Source organism: Orcinus orca, chromosome 14 (assembly GCF_937001465.1).
Source record: "Orcinus orca chromosome 14, mOrcOrc1.1, whole genome shotgun sequence".
NCBI classification, from domain to species: domain Eukaryota; kingdom Metazoa; phylum Chordata; class Mammalia; order Artiodactyla; family Delphinidae; genus Orcinus; species Orcinus orca.
In genome coordinates this window covers 31,745,209-31,766,757 of record NC_064572.1, presented here as the reverse complement: position 1 = coordinate 31,766,757, position 21,549 = coordinate 31,745,209, and positions in this window count along the sequence as shown.

Sequence of the window (21,549 nt, the reverse complement as noted above, 5' to 3'; positions counted from 1 at the left end):
ATACTAACTTTTTCGAGAGTTTTTATCATGAATGGATGTTGAATTTTGTCAAAAGCTTTTTCTGTATCTACTGAGATGTTTATATGATTTTGATTCTTCATTTTGTTAATATGGTGTATCACATTGTTTGATTTATGGATATTGAACCATACTTGCACACCTGGCATAAATCCCAAACGATCATGGGGTATGGTCCTTTTAATGTATTGTTGAATTCAGTTTGTTAATATTTTGTTAAGAATTTTTGCATATGTGTTAGTTAGTGATATTGACCTGCAATTTTCTTTTTTGTGTGGTGTCTTTGCCTGGTTTTGGTATCAGGATGATGCTGGTCTCATAGAATGAGTTTAGAACCATGCTTTTCCTTTCAATTTTTTGGAATAGTTTGAGAAAGATGGGTGTTAACTGTTCTGTAAATGTTTGCTAGAATTCACCTGAGAAGCTCTCTGGTCCTGGACTTTTATTTGTTAGGAGTTTTTTGATTACTGATTCAATATTATTACTGGTAATCAGTCTGCTCATATTTTCTATTTCTTCCTGATTCAGTCTTGGGAGATTGTATGTTTCTAGGAATTTATCCATTTCTTCTAGGTTGTCCAATTTTTGGGCATATAATTGTTCATAGTAATCTCTTATGATCCTTTGTATTTCTGGATGTCAATTGTAACTTCTCCTCTTTCATTTCTGATTTTATTTATTTGGGCCCTCTCTGTCTTAGAGCTTTAGTTTTGCAAGATGAAGAGGTTCTGGAGATCTGTTGCACAACAAAGTGAATATACTTAACACTACTGAACTGTACACTTAAAAAGAATTAAGATGGTAAACTCTAGGTTATGTGGTTTTTTTACCACAATTAAAAAAAAAAAACCTGTTAACATTAAACATTCTGAACACTGACCATAAATGCAGTAAAAACTTAGAGAACAGAGGCACTGAAATTAGAGATTTCCTGGACCTGAACAAATCTTAAAAGATGGGTCAGGGCTTCCCTGGAGGCACAGTGGTTGGGGATCCACCTGCCAATGCAGGGGGCACGGGTTCAAGCCCTGGTCTGGGAGGATCCCACATGCCGTGGAGCAACTAAGCCCGTGTGCCACAACTACTGAGCCCACGTTCCACAACTACTGAGCCCACGCGCCTAGAGCCCGTGCTCCACAACAAGAGAAGCCACCGCAATGAGAAACCCGCGCACCTCAAGGAAGTGTAGCCCCCACTCACTGCAACTAGAGGAAAGCCCACACGCAGCAACAAAGACCCAACGCAACCAAAAAAATAAATAAAATTAAATTAAAAAAAAAAGATGGGTCATATTAGGATTGGTAGAGAGCAGGAAAAAAGAAGTTCTAAGCAAGAGTCATGGAAAAAGACAGGAGCTTGAATAAACATGGTACATATTGTGGAGAGTAAACTGTATGTGTTTAACTGTGTGTGTGTGTATATGCACGTGTACATAAGCTGTGAGAAATCTTGCCCAATTGAGGAGCGCTTACATTGAAGAGTAGTGAGAACCAAGTACAGATAGGCAGGGTAAAGTCAGATTATAAAAGGTCTTAAAAGCCAGATAGAAGTCTGTACTTGATACCACAGACTCTAGAAAGGCACTCTAAGTTCTTGAACAAGGATGTATATAAGATTTTTAGTAAAGCTGAAAATTCCCACCAGTCTCAATCAAGATAAATGAAGCAAAGAGATTAACTTGGATTTTGTCAGGGCTTGGGCTGGAAGGAATGGAGAAATGATAAACCTGCAGGGTTGGGTGAAGAGTGGGAGTGAGAACTGAAATAAGAGGATACCAGAGGGGAAGTGAGACTACAAGTAAGAAACTTGGACTTGGACTCGTACAGCTGTCTTTGTTCCTATTGGTTAGGAGCTTCTGTTTTTCCAAACTTGGAGAGTCATATGTCTTACTTTAGAAAGAGCTTTAGAAAGTTCCTTTAAAGGGCTGTACCACGAAATCCATATTTGAAGGCCAAAACAATAGTTTCATGGATTGGAGTGAGAAGACTGAAGGCAGAGAGTCCCACTTTCCAATCCCAGAGGCACCTGTCAAGTACAAAGGCCATATCCCCAAGCATGAGCTGAGAGCTTCCTCCTGAGGAAGGGGGTGACTGCCCATGGAGGGCTGTGGTTTCAGAGTCGGAGAATGGAGCTCCATTCCCAGCTTAGTCGCTGACTCCACCTTTGCACCCTCTGTAGGCCTATGTTTTCTCTTTTGTGGAATGCAGAAGGATGTTCTTTCCACCTGCTTTTATGGAAGAAAGAAGCGGCTGAAAGAAAAAGAATTTATATCAGGCAGCTTTAAGCAAAGGGGTGAGGCCTGGGCTGACGCAAAGCCCAGGATGTATGAGGACACGGGGGCCAGGTTTGACACACCATGCCCTTGACATCAGAAGTCTATGGAGAGGACGTTAGTATTAAACAATATAAACAAATGTTGCCCCAGAGAGTCTGGGTTCTGGGAATATGAACAGGGAATCATGACCAAAATTCCAGGTCTCCAAGTTCCCCTCAAGGAGTCATGAGGCTCATGAGGAGGTGAATCACCACACCCAGAATTTGTCTTGAAGACCTAAACCACCAAATATGAGCCTCAGCAAAGGAAGGGGCTCAGGGAAGTCTTGATTCAGATAGCTTGGGGGCAGGGGAGATATAAGCTGTTCCCTTAGGTCCTGGTAAGACCAAGAAATAGTTTTGCTCAAGGCGCTGGATGTTTTTGTAGTTCTTGAGGTCAGTGGCAGGTCAAAGTCATAAAGTCGGTCCCACGGAGCCAGCACAGTTGTCTCTCGTCTGGAAGACCACATGGAAAAAAGAGCTCAGATGATTGTGGGACCTAAAGAAACTGAAGTTGTATTCTTCCTGAAGTCTGTGTTACTTCTCAGTCCAACTCTCCATGAGCAAAAGGCAGAGAGATGGGCAGCAGCTTGTCAGAGCCTGGAAGAGAGGTCAAAGGGCACAGGGACAAAGAAGTGTGTTGGCTGGAAATACCAATTCTCAGAGCCAGGCAGGCTCATGGGGTCCCCAGGGAGCAGAATAGACCTTGGGAATCTGGAACACTTGGACCTGTGGAGTGCTATGTTCAAAAGGGATCTCACATACCACTTCACATCCATTAGGATGGCTTTTATCAAAAAAGTGGAAAACGACACGTGTTGGTGAGGATGAGGAGAAATTAGAACCCTTGCGCATTGCTGGTAGGAATGTAAAATGGTGCAGCCACTGTGGAAAACCGTTTGGCAGGTCCTCAAAAAGTTAAACATAGAACTACCATATGATCGAGCAATTCTACTCCTAGTTATATTACCCAAAAAAAATGAAAGCAGGGACTGAAACAAATACTTGTACATCCGTGTTCGTAGTGGCATTATTCACTGTAGCCAAAAGGTGAAGCAACACAGCTGTCCATTGACAGATGAAGGAATGAACCAAATGTAGCATAGGCATACAATGGAATATTTTTCAACCTTAAAAATGAATGAAATTCTGGCACATGCTACAGTATGGATGAAGCTTGACAACACTGTTTAGTGAAATAAGCCAGACACAAAAGGCTACATATTGTATGACTCTACTTATATGAGGTACCTAGAATAGGCAAATTCATACAGATAGAAAGTAGAGTAGAGGTTACCAGGGGTTATGGGGAATTATTGTTTAATGGATACAGAGTTTCTGTTCGGAATGATGAAAACGTTCTGGAAATGAACAGTGGTGATGGTTGCACGACAAAGTGAATGTACTTAATGCCACTGAAATGTACACTTAAAAACGGTTAACACGTCCGTTCTCTACGTGTGTCTCTATATAGCTGATTCACCTCATTGTACAACAGAAACTAACACAACATTGTAAAGCAGTTATACTTCAATTTAAAAAATGGTTAAAATGGTAAATTTTATATTATAATATGTGTATTTTACAAAAATATAATTGCAAAAAAGGGGAGCCCCGTGACATAGGGATTGACAAGGCACTGAGAATAAGACTCAGAGAAACAGGACATGAAAAGGTGGCAGCACAGATATTCAGAGTCTTGAGCTGAGATGGGGATAGGGACTGGGACAGAGACAAGGAAACCTGTCCATGAAGGAAATGGGTTAAGTGTGGGAGTCCGAGATGAAAGACAGAGAAGTTGACCAAAATGGAGCCCTGTTAGGGGGTAGAGCTGAGTATGGAGAAAGAAATGGGGATTGGTAGGTCTGATTTTTTTTTCCTTTTTTTTTCAATTTTCATTTTTTAATTTATTTTAGCATCTTTATTGAAGTATAATTGCTTTACAACGGTGTGTTAGTTTCTGCTGTATAACAAAGTGAATCTGATTTTTAAAATGAGTCTTAAGTCTGGATCTTTCTTTGGCAGGCATGTGGATTTCCACATTTAACCCCCACAGAGCTTGCGGTGGTTGCTTCTGGGACCTTCATCCACTCTGCAAGGGTCAGCTGGCAGTTGCCCTCTGAGGCTTCCTGTCTCCTTATAGAGCTGACAGACACCACAGTGAGTCATTCCTACCAAGGCCTGACTCATTTTTGACCCAGTTTTGGTGATCAAACACAATACTCTGGAATTTGGCACTACAGCTCAAAAGGTATGGTGGGAACATGGTTGCAGGACCCAGGCTCCTAGCTGCTCCCTGCTGCCATCCCATTTCTTGGTAAAGGTTGAAGTGAACTGCATTTAAAAAAAAATATTTGTTTATTTATTTATTTGGCTGTGCCGGGTGTTAGTTGTCGCACACGGGATCTTCACTGCCGAGTAAGGGATATTCCTTGCAGCATGAGGGCTCTTTTTAGTTGCAGCATGTGGGCTCTTAGTTGCGGCATGTGGGATCTAGTTCTCTGACCAGGGATTGAACCTGGGTCCCCTGCAAAGGGAGCATAGAGTCTTACCCACTGGACCACCAGGGAAGCCCCTGAACTGCATTTAAGGTCACAAAGACTTGGGTTCAAATTCTGTCTTGCCTCTTACCAGCTGTGTGGCCTTGAGCAAGTTACTTAACCTCCAGAAGCCATGGTTTCCTCACTTGTAAAATGGGGCCACAGAGCTCCATAGCCTTGTGGTGGGTACTGAGTAAGATAATATATGAAGAGCTTTTTAGCACTTTGCTTATCACAGAGAAATTGTCCAGTAAGTTAATGTAATTATAATTATCAGCACTACTATTAAAACCCTGAGGTCTTTGATTATCGAGGATCAATTTGCCACAAAGGCAATGGAGACCTGTATGTGGAGCTTCAGTAACCCAGACACCTGCAGCCCTAGATTTAGAACAGGAAGACCTGAATTTCATCTGGGTTCCCTGATTTACTAGCTGTGTGACCTTGGGCATTTTTCAGAGTCTCAGTTTTCTCATTTGTAAAATAGGGATGATTACATAGAGTTGTAAATATGAAATTAAATAATATGTGTAAAAGCTCTCGGTAAAAACCAAAAGAGCACAGATGTATAATATTATAATAAACTCAGGATCAGAAGCAAGGATGTGTCTGGGCCAAGGTTAGGGTCAAGATGGGAATCAAGGTCAAGACTGGCACCAGGGATGTAAAAACAACTGTGATCAAGATCACGGTTAGAACTGGGTCAAAGCAAAGTTTTGGGCTAGGGTAGGGAAGGAGTCATGAGCAGGGTCACAGTAGGGGGTTAGGTGGAATTTTTGATTTGGGTTAGGAATCCATGTCGGATGGTGTGCATAGTCTGAGCCCTAAGGGCTATAGCAGTGCTGTGCAGTGACTCAGAGGTGGCTGCACTGTCTGGGGATAAGGCTCTAATCCAGAGATCTTGGTTTGGGGGAAAATAGAATGTGAGATTTACTGTAGAAGTGTAGGTCTTTAGGGAGACAGTTCAATTGCAGTAGTTCAGGCACCTCATTACCTTCGTCATTCTCCTCCCAAGCTGGCAGGTAGCTACATCACATTAAGTATCAGCCTATCTCCAGGTGCATCTTGCACAGCACTGGTCCTCACAGTTCTGATCATCTCTCCTCCATCATCCATCCACCTATCACCCATCATCCATCATCCATCCATCAGGGAAGCCCGAGAGGTTTTTAAGAAAGAATTGGGGTACTTCCCTGGTGGCACAGTGGATAAGAATCCACCTGCCAATGCAGGGGACACAGGTTTGAGCCCTGGTTCGGGAAGGTCCCACATGCCAAGGAGCAACCAAGCCCGTGTGCTACAACTACTGAAGCCCACGCGCCTAGAGCCCGTGCTCTGCAACAAGAGAAGCCACTGCAATGAGAAGCCCGCTCACCCCAACATAGAGTGGCCCCCGCTCCCCACAGCTAGAGAAAGCCCGTGCGCAGCAACGAAGACCCAACACAGCCAAAAAAAAAAAAAAGAAAAGAAAGAAAGAATTGGATGAGAAAGTTCCAAGGGTGGAAACCCATGCCGGGTGGCAGTGACTGCTTAAAATACAGGGAATTAGAGAAGGGCTCAGCAATGCTGCGGTTGCTGGAATGGCAGCTCCTACCCACGGCTCCCTGCTGCATGCTTCCTTATTTGAATGAGCCGTGGCAGCCACCACTCCCACCAGGGTAAATCACAGGGAGGCCCCATGGGAAGTTTCAGAGCTGAGGCAGACCCAGCAGTCGCCTACACCAAACTGGTTCTGCAGCAAGAGTGACAAGCCAGAACCTGCTAGCTGCAGGGTCCTCAGAATCAGACTCTCCTCGTTCCCAGTAAGCAGCCCTCCCCAGAGCCATGAGACAGCTGCTGTTCTGCATGATCTTAGCCCAGCTAACCTGGCCTCTTGGTGCAAGGAGAGGTCCCAAGAGTGTGGGTGTGAGGAGCTGGTGGGGGAAGCCGAGAGCCCCCTCCCTTGGCACCTCTAGGCAAGCCAGCTTTCTGGGTAGTCATCCAATTCAGGCACCCAAAGTGCTGACTGGAGGCACTGTCATCCTGGTGCTGCATAGAGGAAGACAAGCCAGACCCTGGAGGGTAGAGGGCTGCACCTGGCTGAGATGCCCAGACAGGCCCATGGGTGACAGGCAGCATATTATGCCCAAGCCATCTTCAGCAGTGTTTGCAGAGCCTGTGCTATTTTAAGTTCCTTTGTCATCACTGCAAGCAAACTGGACAGAGGGAGTCTGATTAGAAGGGAAAGAACCAGTTTAACAGAGCTAGGGGTGCGGGGGCTGCTTCCCTGAGTTGGCATCCCAGCCCCAGGCATAAGAGCTCCATGCTTCTGAGGCCCAGGACTGGGTTAGGATTCAGCATTGGCCTCAGAGTAACTTGTCTGACAAAAGAGGCAAAGAGGAAGACTCTGAGGTTCAGGGGTCAGTGTCTATAATTCCCATCATAGGAATAAACATGACAATAAAAATACCTTATTATATAAGTGCTTCATAGTATATGTTACCTTCATAGACATGATCTCATTTGACCCTTACTGCAGTCCTATGAGGCAGGCAGGTATGATTTGTCCCACCTTAAATATAAGGAATCTAAGATTTACCAAAGCAAGTGACTTGCCCAAGGTCATAGTCTCAGGAAAGTGACAATGGCAGGGCCTGAATCAGTTGCAGAAGGGGGTTTGGGAACCTAGACCGGCACATCTACAGGTCTTCATAGGAAGAGGGGAGTTCAGAGAGAGAAGGGGAGCCTTGGCCTTCTGTTGGTGGCCCCAGGAAATGTGGGCCTTAGTGGACCAGTGGCTGAGGAATAGACCCACCCCAGACTCTGTGGATGGTCTGGCACTACAGGGTGGTCACAACAGGCATCAGGGCAGCTTTGTCTTTTCTCTTAGCTGGTGGGTGTAAAGGGTTTTTCTCTTCCCCTTATGCCGCCCCCTGAATCAGCTGTCTGGCATCGCCCTGGCATGTCTTGGGCCCCACGCCCAGGCAGTGAGGAGGCACTGGCAGATTGCTCGGGGAAGGCTGCTGTCTTAACTCAAGCCGATTCGCAGTTAAGACCCCCTTTCCAGACGACAGCCCAATAATGGCCACATAGGGAGCTGCAACTTGTAGTCATAGGGTGAGTCTCCCTCACCCCTTGGACTTCCTGGCACAGGTGGCATTGGGAACATGCCTTTAGCTGTGGGCTACAGCCCAGGATGGGATGCAGGGACCAAATACATTTTATAGACTGGCTGCGCCAGGCTCCTAACCAGATCCCTGCTTGGGTTTCTGGTCACATCCAAATAGCTAGGGAGGGTGTTGCTTTTGGACAGAAAAGGGGAAAAGAGAGCCAAGACTCCAGCCTGAAGCTGCCTCAGCTGTTTCTGGGGCTCTGACTCAGAAGCTGCTTCTCAGGAATGTTGAGCACATGGGCCTCTGAGCCCTTGTTCAGGCACAGTGGAATGAACAGCTGGGGCGTGGGGGGGTGTTTCACCCTTCTCCCTCTTCTCTGAGGATGCCTTGTCCAGAGAAACCTCCCATGGGCCAGAGGGCTCAGCCTGGAAGGCCCTGGTCACTTCGCCCAGGAAGGAAACCTCCCCCGACCAGCTCAGCCCCCAGGGATCGACCAATGACTGTCTGCAGCTACCAATTTGCATTTATCAAAATGCTGCATTGCGTGGGTGTCTACCTCTACCCCTCTCTCTAGTTATCTCCTCAGCTCTGTTGTAACTTCCTTAAACTCATGCTTCTGGGTAAAATAATGTGCCCTGAATATACTACTCATCTGATAAATATACTAATTGACTGATAACCTGAGGACAAGGAAGAAAGAAAAGAAAGAAGTAAAGAGAAAGCAGTGAGAAAGCCAGCAGTCTGGGTCGTATCCCAAAATATGGGGAATCTACTTCCCTTCCCAAGCAAAGCTCTCCTTGGAGAAAGGAAAGCAGAAAAGCTGTAGTGAGGTGGCCTGGCACTTCCTTGCCCCCAGACACCCTCAGATCTGCCAGGAGCCACTGGGAATCCTTCCACCTTGAGAGAGGAGGGGGCCCTGCAGTGATTCTCCAAATGTGGGCAAAGGTTCTTTCTCTGCTTCTTGCCTTTATTTAATTTCTTTAGAGCAAGAGATACCACATGGGATGATCCACAGTGAAATGAGACCCAAATAAAACTAATCCTGGAACAGAAATCATGTCAGCAGCTTATTTTAGGTTTTAGGTTTAATTGTCTGCATATCTCCTTAGATCATAAGAGCTGGGAGGGCAGGAACAGAGTCCATCTTGTTCACCGAGCTAGTCCCAGAGTCTGGCACACTACATGGTACACAGCAGGCTCCATGGTAATCAATAGGGTGCTCCATACACAGTCCTTGATTTGCCTAATTCAGGGGCATCTGGAAATTACTGGTACTCTTCTTCTATCTAGCTGCCATCAGCAACTTCTGTTCTGGAGCTAACTCATTCCAGGTGTGGGAATCTGATGATCTATTGGAAGAAAGTGAAGCCAGGGTCACTGATAGGCCATCTCTAGAGGCTTGGGTTTTAGGACAGACTTGGTGTTGGAAATGACTCCTGGGGTGGGGTCGGCTGAGTAATCCACAGCCTTGTTGGCTCTCTAAAACTGGGCCTACTGCGGCCTCTAGTGGACAAGCAAAATCACTGCCCTTTCTGGGTGGAGGTCCAGCTTCCCCACCTCTTTGTCCCCAGGATCTCCAGGTTCTCCATCCTTGGACCCAGGGTCAAGAGCATACAAGATGGCACCACTAGCAAATTAATGGACCATATCAGAACCATAGACCAGCCATGCAACAGACCAATTCATTAAAAAACACCCATTATGTACAGTACAGAGCACCCTGATAAAAGCATGAGGAGAGAGGAGAGGGAGATAAAAGAAAAAGACAAGGGTTCTGCCCTTAAGAAACCTATGATCTAACTACGAAGGCAAAACTAAAGTTTTTTAAAAGCAAACATAGAGCCTGTCATCAGGTGCCAAACATTTCAAGAGCTGAGTGCAGAGGATCAGTGCAAACTCTCTTGCCTAACTTTTCTCATCTGTAAAATGGGGATAATAAAATTCACCTTGCAGGGTTATATGAAGATTAAAATAAGGTGATGGGGAAGAGAAAATATGACACTATTGTCGTTGTTATTCAAGTAAATTCATCATAAAACATTTAGAAAGCACATTTAAAGAAAAATGTTCACAGTAATACCACTATCAGAGATAAGTACTATTAATCTAATGATGTGCATTCTTAAGCACGTTGAGCATGTCTGCAGAAGCAGGGGCATTCTGGGAGCGGTACGAAATCACAAGATAACATAGAATTACAGAGGGTCTAGAAAGTTATACATGAGCATTCATACTTAATTCTTTTTTTTTTTAATATTTGTGGCTTCTTTTTTTTTTTTGGCTGCCTTAGGTCTTCGTTTCTGTGCACGGGCTTTCTCTAGTAGTGGCGAGCAGGGGCTACTCTTCATTGCAGAGCGCGGGCTTCTCATTGTGGCAGCTTCTCTTGTTGCAGAGCACGGGCTCTAGGCGCCCAGGCTTCAGTACTTGCAGCACGCAGGCTCAGTAGTTGCGGCATGCGGGCCCTAGAGCACATGGGCTTCAGTAGTTGCAGCTCACAGGCTCAGTAGTTGTGGCACACGGGCTTAGTTGCTCTGCGACAGGTAGGCTCTTCCCAGACCAGAGATCAAACCCGTGTCCCCTGCATTGGCAGACAGATTCTTAACCACTGCACCACCAGGGAAGTCCCATACTTAATTCTGAAGGAAACAAGAACATTTCAGCAAAGATGTGACCTACTTAAAATGATATTATTTCCTGCAGATCTCTGCATATATGTTGGGCTTAGCAGAGGGACCTTCCCCGACCACCCTGCATTAAATAGCACCTCCAACCCCTTTCCCTGCTTTAACTTTCCTCATAGCACTTAGCACTCACTGATGTATTAAATATTTGTTTGTTTATAGTGTGTCCCTTTCACTAGAAGTAGGCTTCCTGAGGGCAGGGACAGCATGTATTTCATCTACTGCTCCACCCCCAGCACTGAGACAGTGCCCTAAAAAGAGTAGGTGTTTAATATTTCATGAAAGGAAGGAAGGAAGGGAGAGAGGGAGGGAGGGAGGAAAGGGGAAAGAAAGAAAAAAAGAAAGAAGAAAGAAAGGAAGAGAAATATAAAATTTGGTAAATTAGCTGGTAAAGTTAGGTCGGCTACTGCAGTAACTCTGGAGGGTGAGGTAGACCTAGTTTAGGATGGTGGGAGGGAAATGGAAAAGAAGAAATGGATACAAAGAAATTTAAAGGGAAAAATTTACTGGTGTCAGTTCCTGATGATACACAGGATGATAATAATAAAAACTACCATTTATATAGCATCAGACATTGAGCCATTCACCAACACGTATTCTTATTAAATTATTATAACAACCCCACAGCAAAGTTATGACATCTTTATTTTCCCGATGAGGAACACAGAGCTCAGAGAGTTTGAGTAACTTGCCCAATGTCACGTAACTAGTAAGTGGCAGAATTCAAACTCAGCTCTGCCCTCTAAGCCAGGTGAGGGATGAGTCAAAGTTGACTCCAAGATTCTGAACGTAGGTCATTAGCAAGATAGTCAAATCACTGTAGAGCTGAAAAAAACTGAAGAAACCTGGTCAAGGGTAGCAATGGAATAATTATTATCATTAATATCGGGTTGGCCAAAAAGTTCGTTTGGGCTTTCTCTAGTTGCGATGAGTGGGGGCTACTCTTTGTTGTGGTGCACGGGCTTCACATTGTGAAGGCTTCTCTTTGTTTTGGAGCATGGGCTCTAGGCGTGCGGACTTCAGTAGTTGTGACTCGCGGGCTCAGTAGTTGTGGCTCGCGGGCTCTAGAGTACAGGTTCAGTAGTTATGGCACATAGGCTTAGTTGCTCTGCGGCATGCGGGATCTTCCCGGACCAGGGCTCGAACCTGTGTCCCCTGCATTGACAGGCAGATTCTTAACCACTGTGCCACCAGGGAAGCTCCCCCCACCCCCCGTTTCTTGTTACAGAAAACGTTTTAGTCTCCTAGGCCTTCCCCAAGTTCCAAAAAGCAGACTCAAGTAGTTAATGATTAGAATAATCACAGGACTCCTGGTTCCTTCTAAAGGGATATAGATAACAATCTGATGCATATCTCTGAGTTGTTCTAAGATGCCCCCACCCCGACCCAGGTAGAGGATGGTGACTATATTCTGACCACAAGCACTAGAACCCAGACTGGTTGGAACCAGGAGGTTGATGATTGAGATTCCCAAAACATCATCACCTACCAATTAGAAGAAAGTCCTTGAGCTGATCATGCACCCTGCAACCCTCACCCCTAATGTTGCATTTAAAAACCCTTCCCTGAAAGCCATAGAGGAGTTCAGGTCTTTTGAGCACAAGTTGTCTGATCTCCTTGCTTGGCACCCTGAAATAAATGCTGTACTATCCTTCACCACAACTCAGTGTCAGTAAATTGGCTTTGTAACAAGCAGAGCAACAAACAACTTTGGCTATTTCTGCAAGAATCCCTCTGCACACCACCCCCAGAGCCCCTAGAGTGCTGAGAGTTCATCCTGTGCCCATCTCCACCACCCTTCTTTATGGTATCCAAGGAACAGCATCATTTCTGGCTTCAGGCCCAGATTTATGTCCGCCCTTGATCAAGGTATCTTCTCACATTGAGCTGGGGTTTCCAGTCTTGTGCCTCTGTGAGGACAGAGGCAGCCTGCCCTTGTGGTTATACCAGGACAATGGGGTTTATTAGGGCTCTAGGTCCTATCCTCCTCCTGCTTCCCCACTTGCCCACTCTGCTCCCACCACATCAGCATTCTTTCCACCCCTCAGATATTTTTATCTCAGGTCGTTGCTGCTCTTCCTTCTCTGAGGAATGCTCTTGTCCCAGATCTTCAAATGACCACCTCTTTACCATCATTTAGGTCTCCCTTAGGGAGATCACCTTCCTCCCCACAGATACACCAGAAATACATCTACGCGTGGAACAACTCCTACGGAGCACCTACTGAACGCTGGCAGAAGACCTCAGACCTCCCAAAAGGCAAGGAACCCCCCACGTACCTGGTTAGGGCAAAAGAAAAAACTAAACAGAGACAAAAGGATAGGGACGGGTCCTGCACCAGCGGGAGAGAGCTGTGAAGGAGGAAAAGTGTCCACACACTAGGAAGCCCCTTCGCGGGTGGAGACTTCGGGAGGCGGAGTGGGGGAGCTTGGGAGCCGCGGAGGAGAGCACAGCAACAAGGGTGCGGAGGGCAAAGCGGACAGATTCCAGCGCAGAGGATCGGGCCGACCGGAACTCACCAGCCGAGAGGCTTTTCTGCTCGCCCGCCGGGGCGGGCGGGACTGGGAGCTGAGGCTCCGGCTTTTGTCGGAGCGCCGGGAGAGGACTGAGGTTGGCGGCGTGAACACAGCCTGCAGGGCGTTAGTGCACCGCGGCTAGCCGGGAGAGAGTCCGGGGAAAAGTCTGGACCTGCCGAAGAGGCAAGAGACTTTTACGTCCCTCTTTGTTTCCTGGTGCACGAGGAGAGGGGATTAAGAACGCTGCTTGAGAGAGCTCCAGGGACGGGCGCAAGCCGCGGCTAAAAGTGTGGAGCCCAGAGACAGACACGAGACGCTAAGGCCGCTGCTGCCGCCACCAGGAGGCCTGTGTGCGAACACAGGTCACTAGCCACACGCCCTTCCGGGGAGCCTGTGCAGCCCGCCACTGCCAGGGTCCCGGGATCCAGGGACAACTCGCCCGGGAGATCGCACGGCGCGCCTCAGGCTGCAACGTCACGCCGGCCTCTGCCGCTGCAGGCCCGCCCCACACTCCGTGACCCTCCCTACCCCCCGGCCTGAGTGAGCCAGAGCCTCCGAATCAGCGGCTCCTTTAACCCCGTCCTGTCTGAGCAAAGAACAGACGCCCTCCGGCGACCTACACGCACAGGCGGGGCCAAATCCAAAGCTGAGCCCCTGGGAGCTGTGAGAACAAAGAAGAGAAAGGGAAATCTCTCCCAGCAGCCTCAGAAGCAGCGGATTAAAGCTCCACAATCAACTTGATATACCCTGCATCTGTGGAATACCTGAATAGTCAACGAATCATCCCAAATTAAGGAGCCCTGTGGATGAAAGGCTCTTGGTGCTGCAGCCAGGAGTCAGTGCTGTGCCTCTGAGGTGGGAGAGCCAACTTCAGGACACTGGTCCACAAGAGGCCTCCCAGCTGCACATAATATCAAACAGCAAAAATCTCCGAGAGATCTCCATCTCAACGCCAGCACCCAGCTTCACTCAACGACCAGCAAGCTACAGTGCTGGACATCCTATGCCAAACAACTAGCAAGACAGGAACACAACCCCACCCATTAGCAGAGAGGCTGCCCAAAATCATAATAAGTCTACAGACACCCCAAAACACACCACCAGACGTGGACCTGCCCACCAGAAAGACAAGATCCAGCCTCATCCACCAGAACACAGGCACTAGTACCCTCCACCAGGAAGCCTACACAACCCACTGAACCAACCTTAGCCACTGGGGACAGACACAAAAAACAACAGGAACTACGAACCTTCAGCCTGCAAAAAAGGAGACCACAAACACAGTAAGATAAGCAAAATGAAAAGACAGAAAAACACACAGCAGATGAAGGAGCAAGATAAAAACCCACCAGACCTAACAAATGAAGAGGAAATAGGCAGTCTACCGGAAAAAGAATTCAGAATAATGATAGTAAGGTTGATCCGAAATCTTGGAGATAGAATGGACAATAGAATGGACAAAATGCAAGAATCAGTTAACAAGGACCTAGAAGAACTAAAGATGAAACAAGCAACGATGAACAACACAATAAATGAAATTAAAAGTACTCTAGATGGGATCAATAGCAGAATAACTGAGGCAGAAGAACGGATAAGTGACCTGGAAGATAAAATAGTGGAAATAACTACTGCAGAGCAGAATAAAGAAAAAAGAATGAAAAGAACTGAGGACAGTCTCAGAGACCTCTGGGACAACATTAAACGCACCAACATTCGAATTATAGGGGTTCCAGAAGAAGAAGAGAAAAAGAAAGGGACTGAGAAAATATTTGAAGAGATTATAGTTGAAAACTTCCCTAATATGGGAAAGGAAATAGTTAATCAAGTCCAGGAAGCACAGAGAGTCCCATACAGGATAAATCCAAGGAGAAATACGCCAAGACACATATTAATCAAACTGTCAAAAATTAAATACAAAGAAAACATATTAAAAGCAGCAAGGGAAAAACAACAAATAACACACAAGGGAATCCCCATAAGGTTAACAGCTGATCTTTCAGCAGAAACTCTGCAAGCCAGAAGGGAGTGGCAGGACATATTGAAAGTGTTGAAGGAGAAAAACCTGCAACCAAGATTACTCTACCCAGCAAGGATCTCATTCAGATTTGATGGAGAAATTAAAACCTTTACAGACAAGCAAAAGCTGAGAGAGTTCAGCACCACCAAACCAGCTCTACAACAACTGCTAAAGGAACTTCTCTAGGCAAGAAACACAAAAGAAGGAAAAGACCTACAATAACAAACCCCAAACAATTAAGAAAATGGGAATGGGAACACACATATCAATAATTACCTTAAATGTAAATGGACTAAATGCTCCCACCAAAAGACACAGATTGGCTGAATGGATACAAAAACAAGACCCATATATTTGCTGTCTACAAGAGACCCACTTCAGACCTAGAGACACATACAGACTGAAAGTAAGGGGATGGAAAAAGGTATTTCATGCAAATGGAAACCAAAAGAAAGCTGGAGTAGCAATCCTCATATAAGTTATATATATATATATATATATATATATATATATATATATATGTAGTTTGCTTGAGTGCAGTGTTTTTTGTTTTCTGTACTGAATTCATTAGCATGGGTCGGTATAAAATTTAGCATAGGTCAATATGTAATTTGTAAACTAATAAGGTCTTAAAGTGAGGAATTAAGTCTTTTAAATTTAATTATTTATTGTAAAGAGCAGAATAGCATACATAAACAGGTACCTAAGGAAAACTTGTATTCTAATATGGAACTCTCATGAACACCTTTCTTTTTTTCTTCTAACGGTATGATAGTAGGCCATTTAATTATTTTTATGGCTTTAACTTTACAACAATGAAATATTCGTAAATTTTAAAAAGTATTTTTCTTTATTTGATGCGGGTGGGATACTGGAGAAATGAAAGGTCAAACATCTATTGAGGATTCCATACTTGTCTATATATTGTGTACTTTTATTTCAAGAACTGATTTAAAATTCCTAAAAGGATGCTATAATAAGTTATTATGCCATTTTACAGACTGAATTAAGTGAATTTCAGGGAGGTATGAAACTTGCCTAAGGCTATCCAGCTACCAAGTGGTAGAAGTGAGAATTAAATCCAGGTATACCTATAAAAAAAAAAAAAAAAAAAAAGAAGGCGAGGGCAGCACCAGGGTATGGGGTTGTTAGTTTTATAGGGGTGAGTAATTTCATACGCTGATGAGTGGGAGGAGTATTCCAGCTATTTTGGGGAAGGGGTGGGGATTTCTAGGAATTGAGCCACCGCCCACTTTTTGACCTTTATGGTCATCCTTGGAACTGTCGTGGCACCTGTGGGTGTGTCGCTTAGCTTGCTGATGTGTTACAATGAGTGTATACTGAGGCTCAAGGTCTAGTGGAAGTAGACTTGTCCGCCATCTTGGACCTATATTGTTCTAATCAGTTTATGTTGTGTCCTCGGGCTATGTAATTCTTTTAAAGGTTGTGCCCTGCCCCCTTTCCTCCTGTTTCATATTGAATATATAATATTTACCAGAGTATGTTTTAATAATTAATACATGATATATTGTATAATTAATTTATATATCATATATATAATGATATCTATAGGTATTTGTTCTAATAAGTCATTAAAAATAAAAAAATAAAAAAAAATAAAAAAAAAAGAGTTGATTGTACAGGGACTTGCCTGGTGGCTCAGTGGTTAGGGATCCGCCTGCCAATGCAGGAGACACAGGTTTGAGACCTGGTCTGGGAAGATCCCACATGCCGTGGAGCAAATAAGCCCATGCACCACAACTACTGAGACTGCGCTGTAGAGCCCGTGAGCCACAACTACTGAGCCCACATGCCACAACTACTGAAACCCATGTGCCTAGAGCCTGTGCTCTGCAACAAGAGAAGCCTCCGCAATGAGAAGCCCGCGCACTGCAACAAAGGGTAGCCCCTACTCACCGCAACTAGAGAAAGTCCACCCATAGCAACGAAGACCCAACACAACCAAAAATAAATAAAATAAATTTATATATAAAAAAGAAAAAAAAAAAAAAAAGAAATTAGCAGAAACACTGGCCCCAAGCCAGTGATACTCCTGAGATCTCTAGAAGAAGCAATGCAAATTGTTCTGGAGGGGGCCTGTTATCAGGTCACAGAAAAAGTAATCCCCACTCAAGATCAGCTTATAAGAAAATTTAAAATTACAAGATATCATGAGAAGAAAACAACAAACACAACAAACAAGATTGTTAGAATTCCAGGAACTTGGTTACTTCCCTGGTGGTCCAGTGGTTGGGAGTCCGCCTGCCAATGCAGGGGATACAGGTTCAATCCTTGGTCCGGGAAGATCCCACATGCCATGGAGCAACTAAGCCTGTGTACCACAACTACTGAGCCCGTGCTCTAGAGTCCATGAGCCACAACTACTGAGCCCACATGCTGCAACTACTGAATCCTGTGTGCCTAAAGCCCATGCTCCACAAGAGAAGCCACTGCAATGAGAAGCCCATGCACCTCAACAAAGAGTAGCCCCCACTCACCACAACTAGAGAAAGCCCCCATGCAGCAATGAAGACCCAGAGCAGCAAAAAAATAAATTAATTAAAAAAAAAAGAATTCCAGGAACTTGGGATAATAAAATTAAAATTTGAAAAAGAGAATAAGAAATAAATATGCTTAAAACTATGAAAGACATAAAAGTAGGAAATAAAACCCTGAGGAAAAAAATACCAAAAACAGCCAGGTATGAAAATAAGCCAAATAGAACTTCTAGAAATAAATATTATAATCACTGAAATTAAAAAGTCAACAGATACGTTAAATAGATTAGACACAAGTAAAGAGAGAATTAAGTAAAATGGAAGACAGATTTGAAGAAATTACCAAGGGGCATCACAGAGATAAAGGGGGCATGAAAGAATAGCTCCTGGAATAGGGAGTACAATGAGACTATTCTGATGCATTTAATGCAAGATCCAGATGATGCAAATAGAGAGACTGTGTTAGTTTGGGTCCTCCAATAAGCAGATGCCAAGAAAGGATGTTGGGAAGAGAAGGAGTGGGCAAGGAGAAACCTCAGACCAGAAAGTCATGGCTCAAGGACTCCCCATTAGAAGAGTCCTATATCCTACAGGATGGGCTAGCACTAGTAGCCACATCTTACTAAGCCAGCAACCAGTAACAGCCCAGGGGAAGTGTGGCTTTTGAGTGAATCCTGAGACATGGCATCTGGGGTCAGTCAACTAGGCTTCCCACAGCAGGAGATCTGAGAGGCACATTTTCATGGCTGCTGACATGAAGGGGAGCAATATTTTTAAAGATAATAGTTAAGGATTTTCCAGAATTGTAAAAGCCATAAATCTCCCATGTAGAGAATAACAGCAAGTTCTGAGCAGAATAAACCAAAACAAATCTACACATGCTATAGTTAAATGGCAGAATATCAAAGGCTATAAAATACCAAAAACAAGGAGAAATTTAAGTTAAATGAAAAGAAAATAAACTGGTAGGGGGAATGACTGGAGTTAATTTTAGACTGCTTTCTAAGAACACACATTTAAGGATAATAAAGCCAGTAGAGGAAAAAAGGGAGGAACCAATAAAACTCAATTCAGTAAGAGACAGGAAATGAGAAAAAGAAAGCAAAGGAAAAGTATGGAAAATAGAAAACATGAAATAAGAGAAATAATTTAAAATATCAACTGTTACTATAAATGCAAACAGATTAAAATAGCTGGTTAAAAAACTCAGACTAAAAAAAAAAAAAAAGACTGGATTTTTTTTTTAAATTTAGCCATATGCTATTTACAAGAGGTTCTTGTAAATAAGAACCTCTTACTTACTTTACCAGTAAGTAAAACCACTTACCTGTTCTTACCACTTACACAATTTCTTAACCTTTTGCAGATTGATTGCTCTCATCAATGATATGAGATTCCCATTCTCATCTGTAGAATGGGATGATAATGACAGACTTTTTTTTTTTTTTTGCGGTATGCGGGCCTCTCACTGACGTGGCCTCCCCCATTGCGGAGCACAGGCTCCGGATGCGCAGGCCCAGCGGCCATGGCTCACGGGCCTGGCCGCTCCGCGGAATGCGGGATCCTCCCAGACTGGGGCACGAACCCGTGTCCCCTGCATCGGCAGGCGGACTCTCGGCCACTGTGCCACCAGGGAAGCCCAAAAAAAAAAAAAAAAAAAAAAAAAAAAAAAAAAAAGTCACTTTGTGAGGGCAGCCAGGTCTGAGAACTTCAGCTAAAGTGGTTCTCTATTCCCTCCCCATTCCTCACTCTCTGCCTCATTGCTTACTTTATTTTCTCTGTAGAACTTACTCCAGTCTAAAATGACCTATTTCTAGTTTCATCACCTGCCTACAAGAATGTAAGTTCTCCAAGGGCAGGAATTTTGTCATATTGTTGTCTTCTATTTCCCAAGTGACTGAAACAGAGGAGGTGCTTAATAAAATGAAGAAATGAATGAATGGATGAGTGTCCCCTCTGAGCTAGTCCCTGGATTCAGGACTAGGGCACTGGGATAAATGTGAGTTGGGTTTAAGATTCCAATCTAGATCCTATTGGTGGTATGAGCACAATCGAATTGAACCCCCATGCCATTTACTCCCCCACATCTCTTTCTATTCATTTCCCTTCAATCACATTATCCCAGCTCTACCACAGAGTAGCTATTTGCCCTTAGACAAGCTGCTTTACCTTTCTAAACTTAGTTTCCTCTTCCGTAGATGGGGCTGATGGCTCCTACACACACAGGGTGGTGATGAGAGTTAAATGAAATTGCTTGTGTTGAGTGCTTAGTGCCTGCACCCTGCGTGTAGCAAGCTCTCCCTAAATGTTAGCTACAATTGTGATTTTTATTATCTTCTCTGCCTTTCCTGTCTCTCCCTCTAAGCACCCTGTGCACCTCAGGTCTGCCCACCAGGGGGCCCCACATGCTGCTGTTCATGCCCAGGCCATACCCACTGGTGCAGGACATGCACCTCACCTCAGCTCCTCCCTTTTACCTCTGATGACAGCTCTGTCACCTCTCCACCAGTGCTCCCTCTTCATCCCAAATAACTCAACCCCTTGCCCCAATACTTCATGCATTCCACAAATACCTACTGAGCACCTACTATATGCCAGGCTTTGTGTTAGGTGTTGAGGATACAAGAAAGATCTGGTACCCTCTGTCTTCAAGGGGCACACAGTCTATAGGGGAATGGTGGAGGGGCCGAGAGGCCAAGGGAGCCCTGACCTGGATTTTCAGGGTCAGAAGGCAGGAATCAGTCTGCCCTTCAGAACCAGCCCTCTAGCTGCAAAATGGAAGGGAGTTCCTCCCTGCCAGCCCCTCAGCCCCTCACTCCAATCATTTTGGCTTCTCACAACTCACCTGAAACTCATTCCTACAACACACCTGAAATTCTGAGCTCAGCTCATTCCCTGCATCTCAGACCCTATTACAAACACCTCGTTTCCTCACACCAAATGCTTTAGTTCTCACTCCAAATATTCTCAGCCTGTCACCCCAAAATCTCATCCCCTATGCCCAGTAGGAGTTGAGCCCCTCACTTAAAATACCTCAGCTTCTCTTTTAAGAAATACCGCAGTCATTGATTTAATTCGTGGTTCTTAACCCTTTTTTCAAGCTCTTAGACACAGGAGGAATGGGAAAACACTCCTACCAAAGACAATGGCTTGGTTGGGAGTAGTTCTCTTTGGTGATGGGGCATATCAGCTTTTCTGTGCGTGGTTGTGATTTGAAGCGTCATCCAGGGGAGAGAGGGGCATCCCTTAACCCCTCCTAGTTTGGGGATTGCTTATGTAAATGTTTTCATTTGTCTTTCTCATTGTTTCTTTTCCCCATTATCGTATCTTCTCACTAGTTTCAAATGCCTCACAACAAAAACTTTTCTCAGAGTCCTTGGAGAAAGGCCATTGACCTCATCACCCCTAATTCTCCAAAACTAGTCATAGAATCCTAGAGTTGGAGGGGACCTCAGAAGCCACTTATCCAGTGGGTTTCAAACTTCTTTCAGGGAATTTTTTTAGCCAGGGACTCTTTTTTTTCAACAAATCTTATGTGGAACCCCAGTATATTAAGCAGTTGCTGGGGCTTGACCATGTAACCCATAGGGTTCTGTGGATTTAAAGTATGGATTTAAAAACCCCTTGCAGTACAAGACTGAATTCTTTTCAAATTTATTTTACAACATCCCATAACAAGCAGGTACTTATTCTTTGTTTCCAAGAGTGTCATCCCTCTTGCATTTAAATACCTCACTTTTATGCCCATCAACAAAGGATTGGTTTAAGAACATGTGGTATATATATATAATGCAATATTATTCAGTCTTAAAAAAGAATGAAATATTGCCATTTGCAGAAACATGGATGGACCTAGAGATTATCATACTAAGTG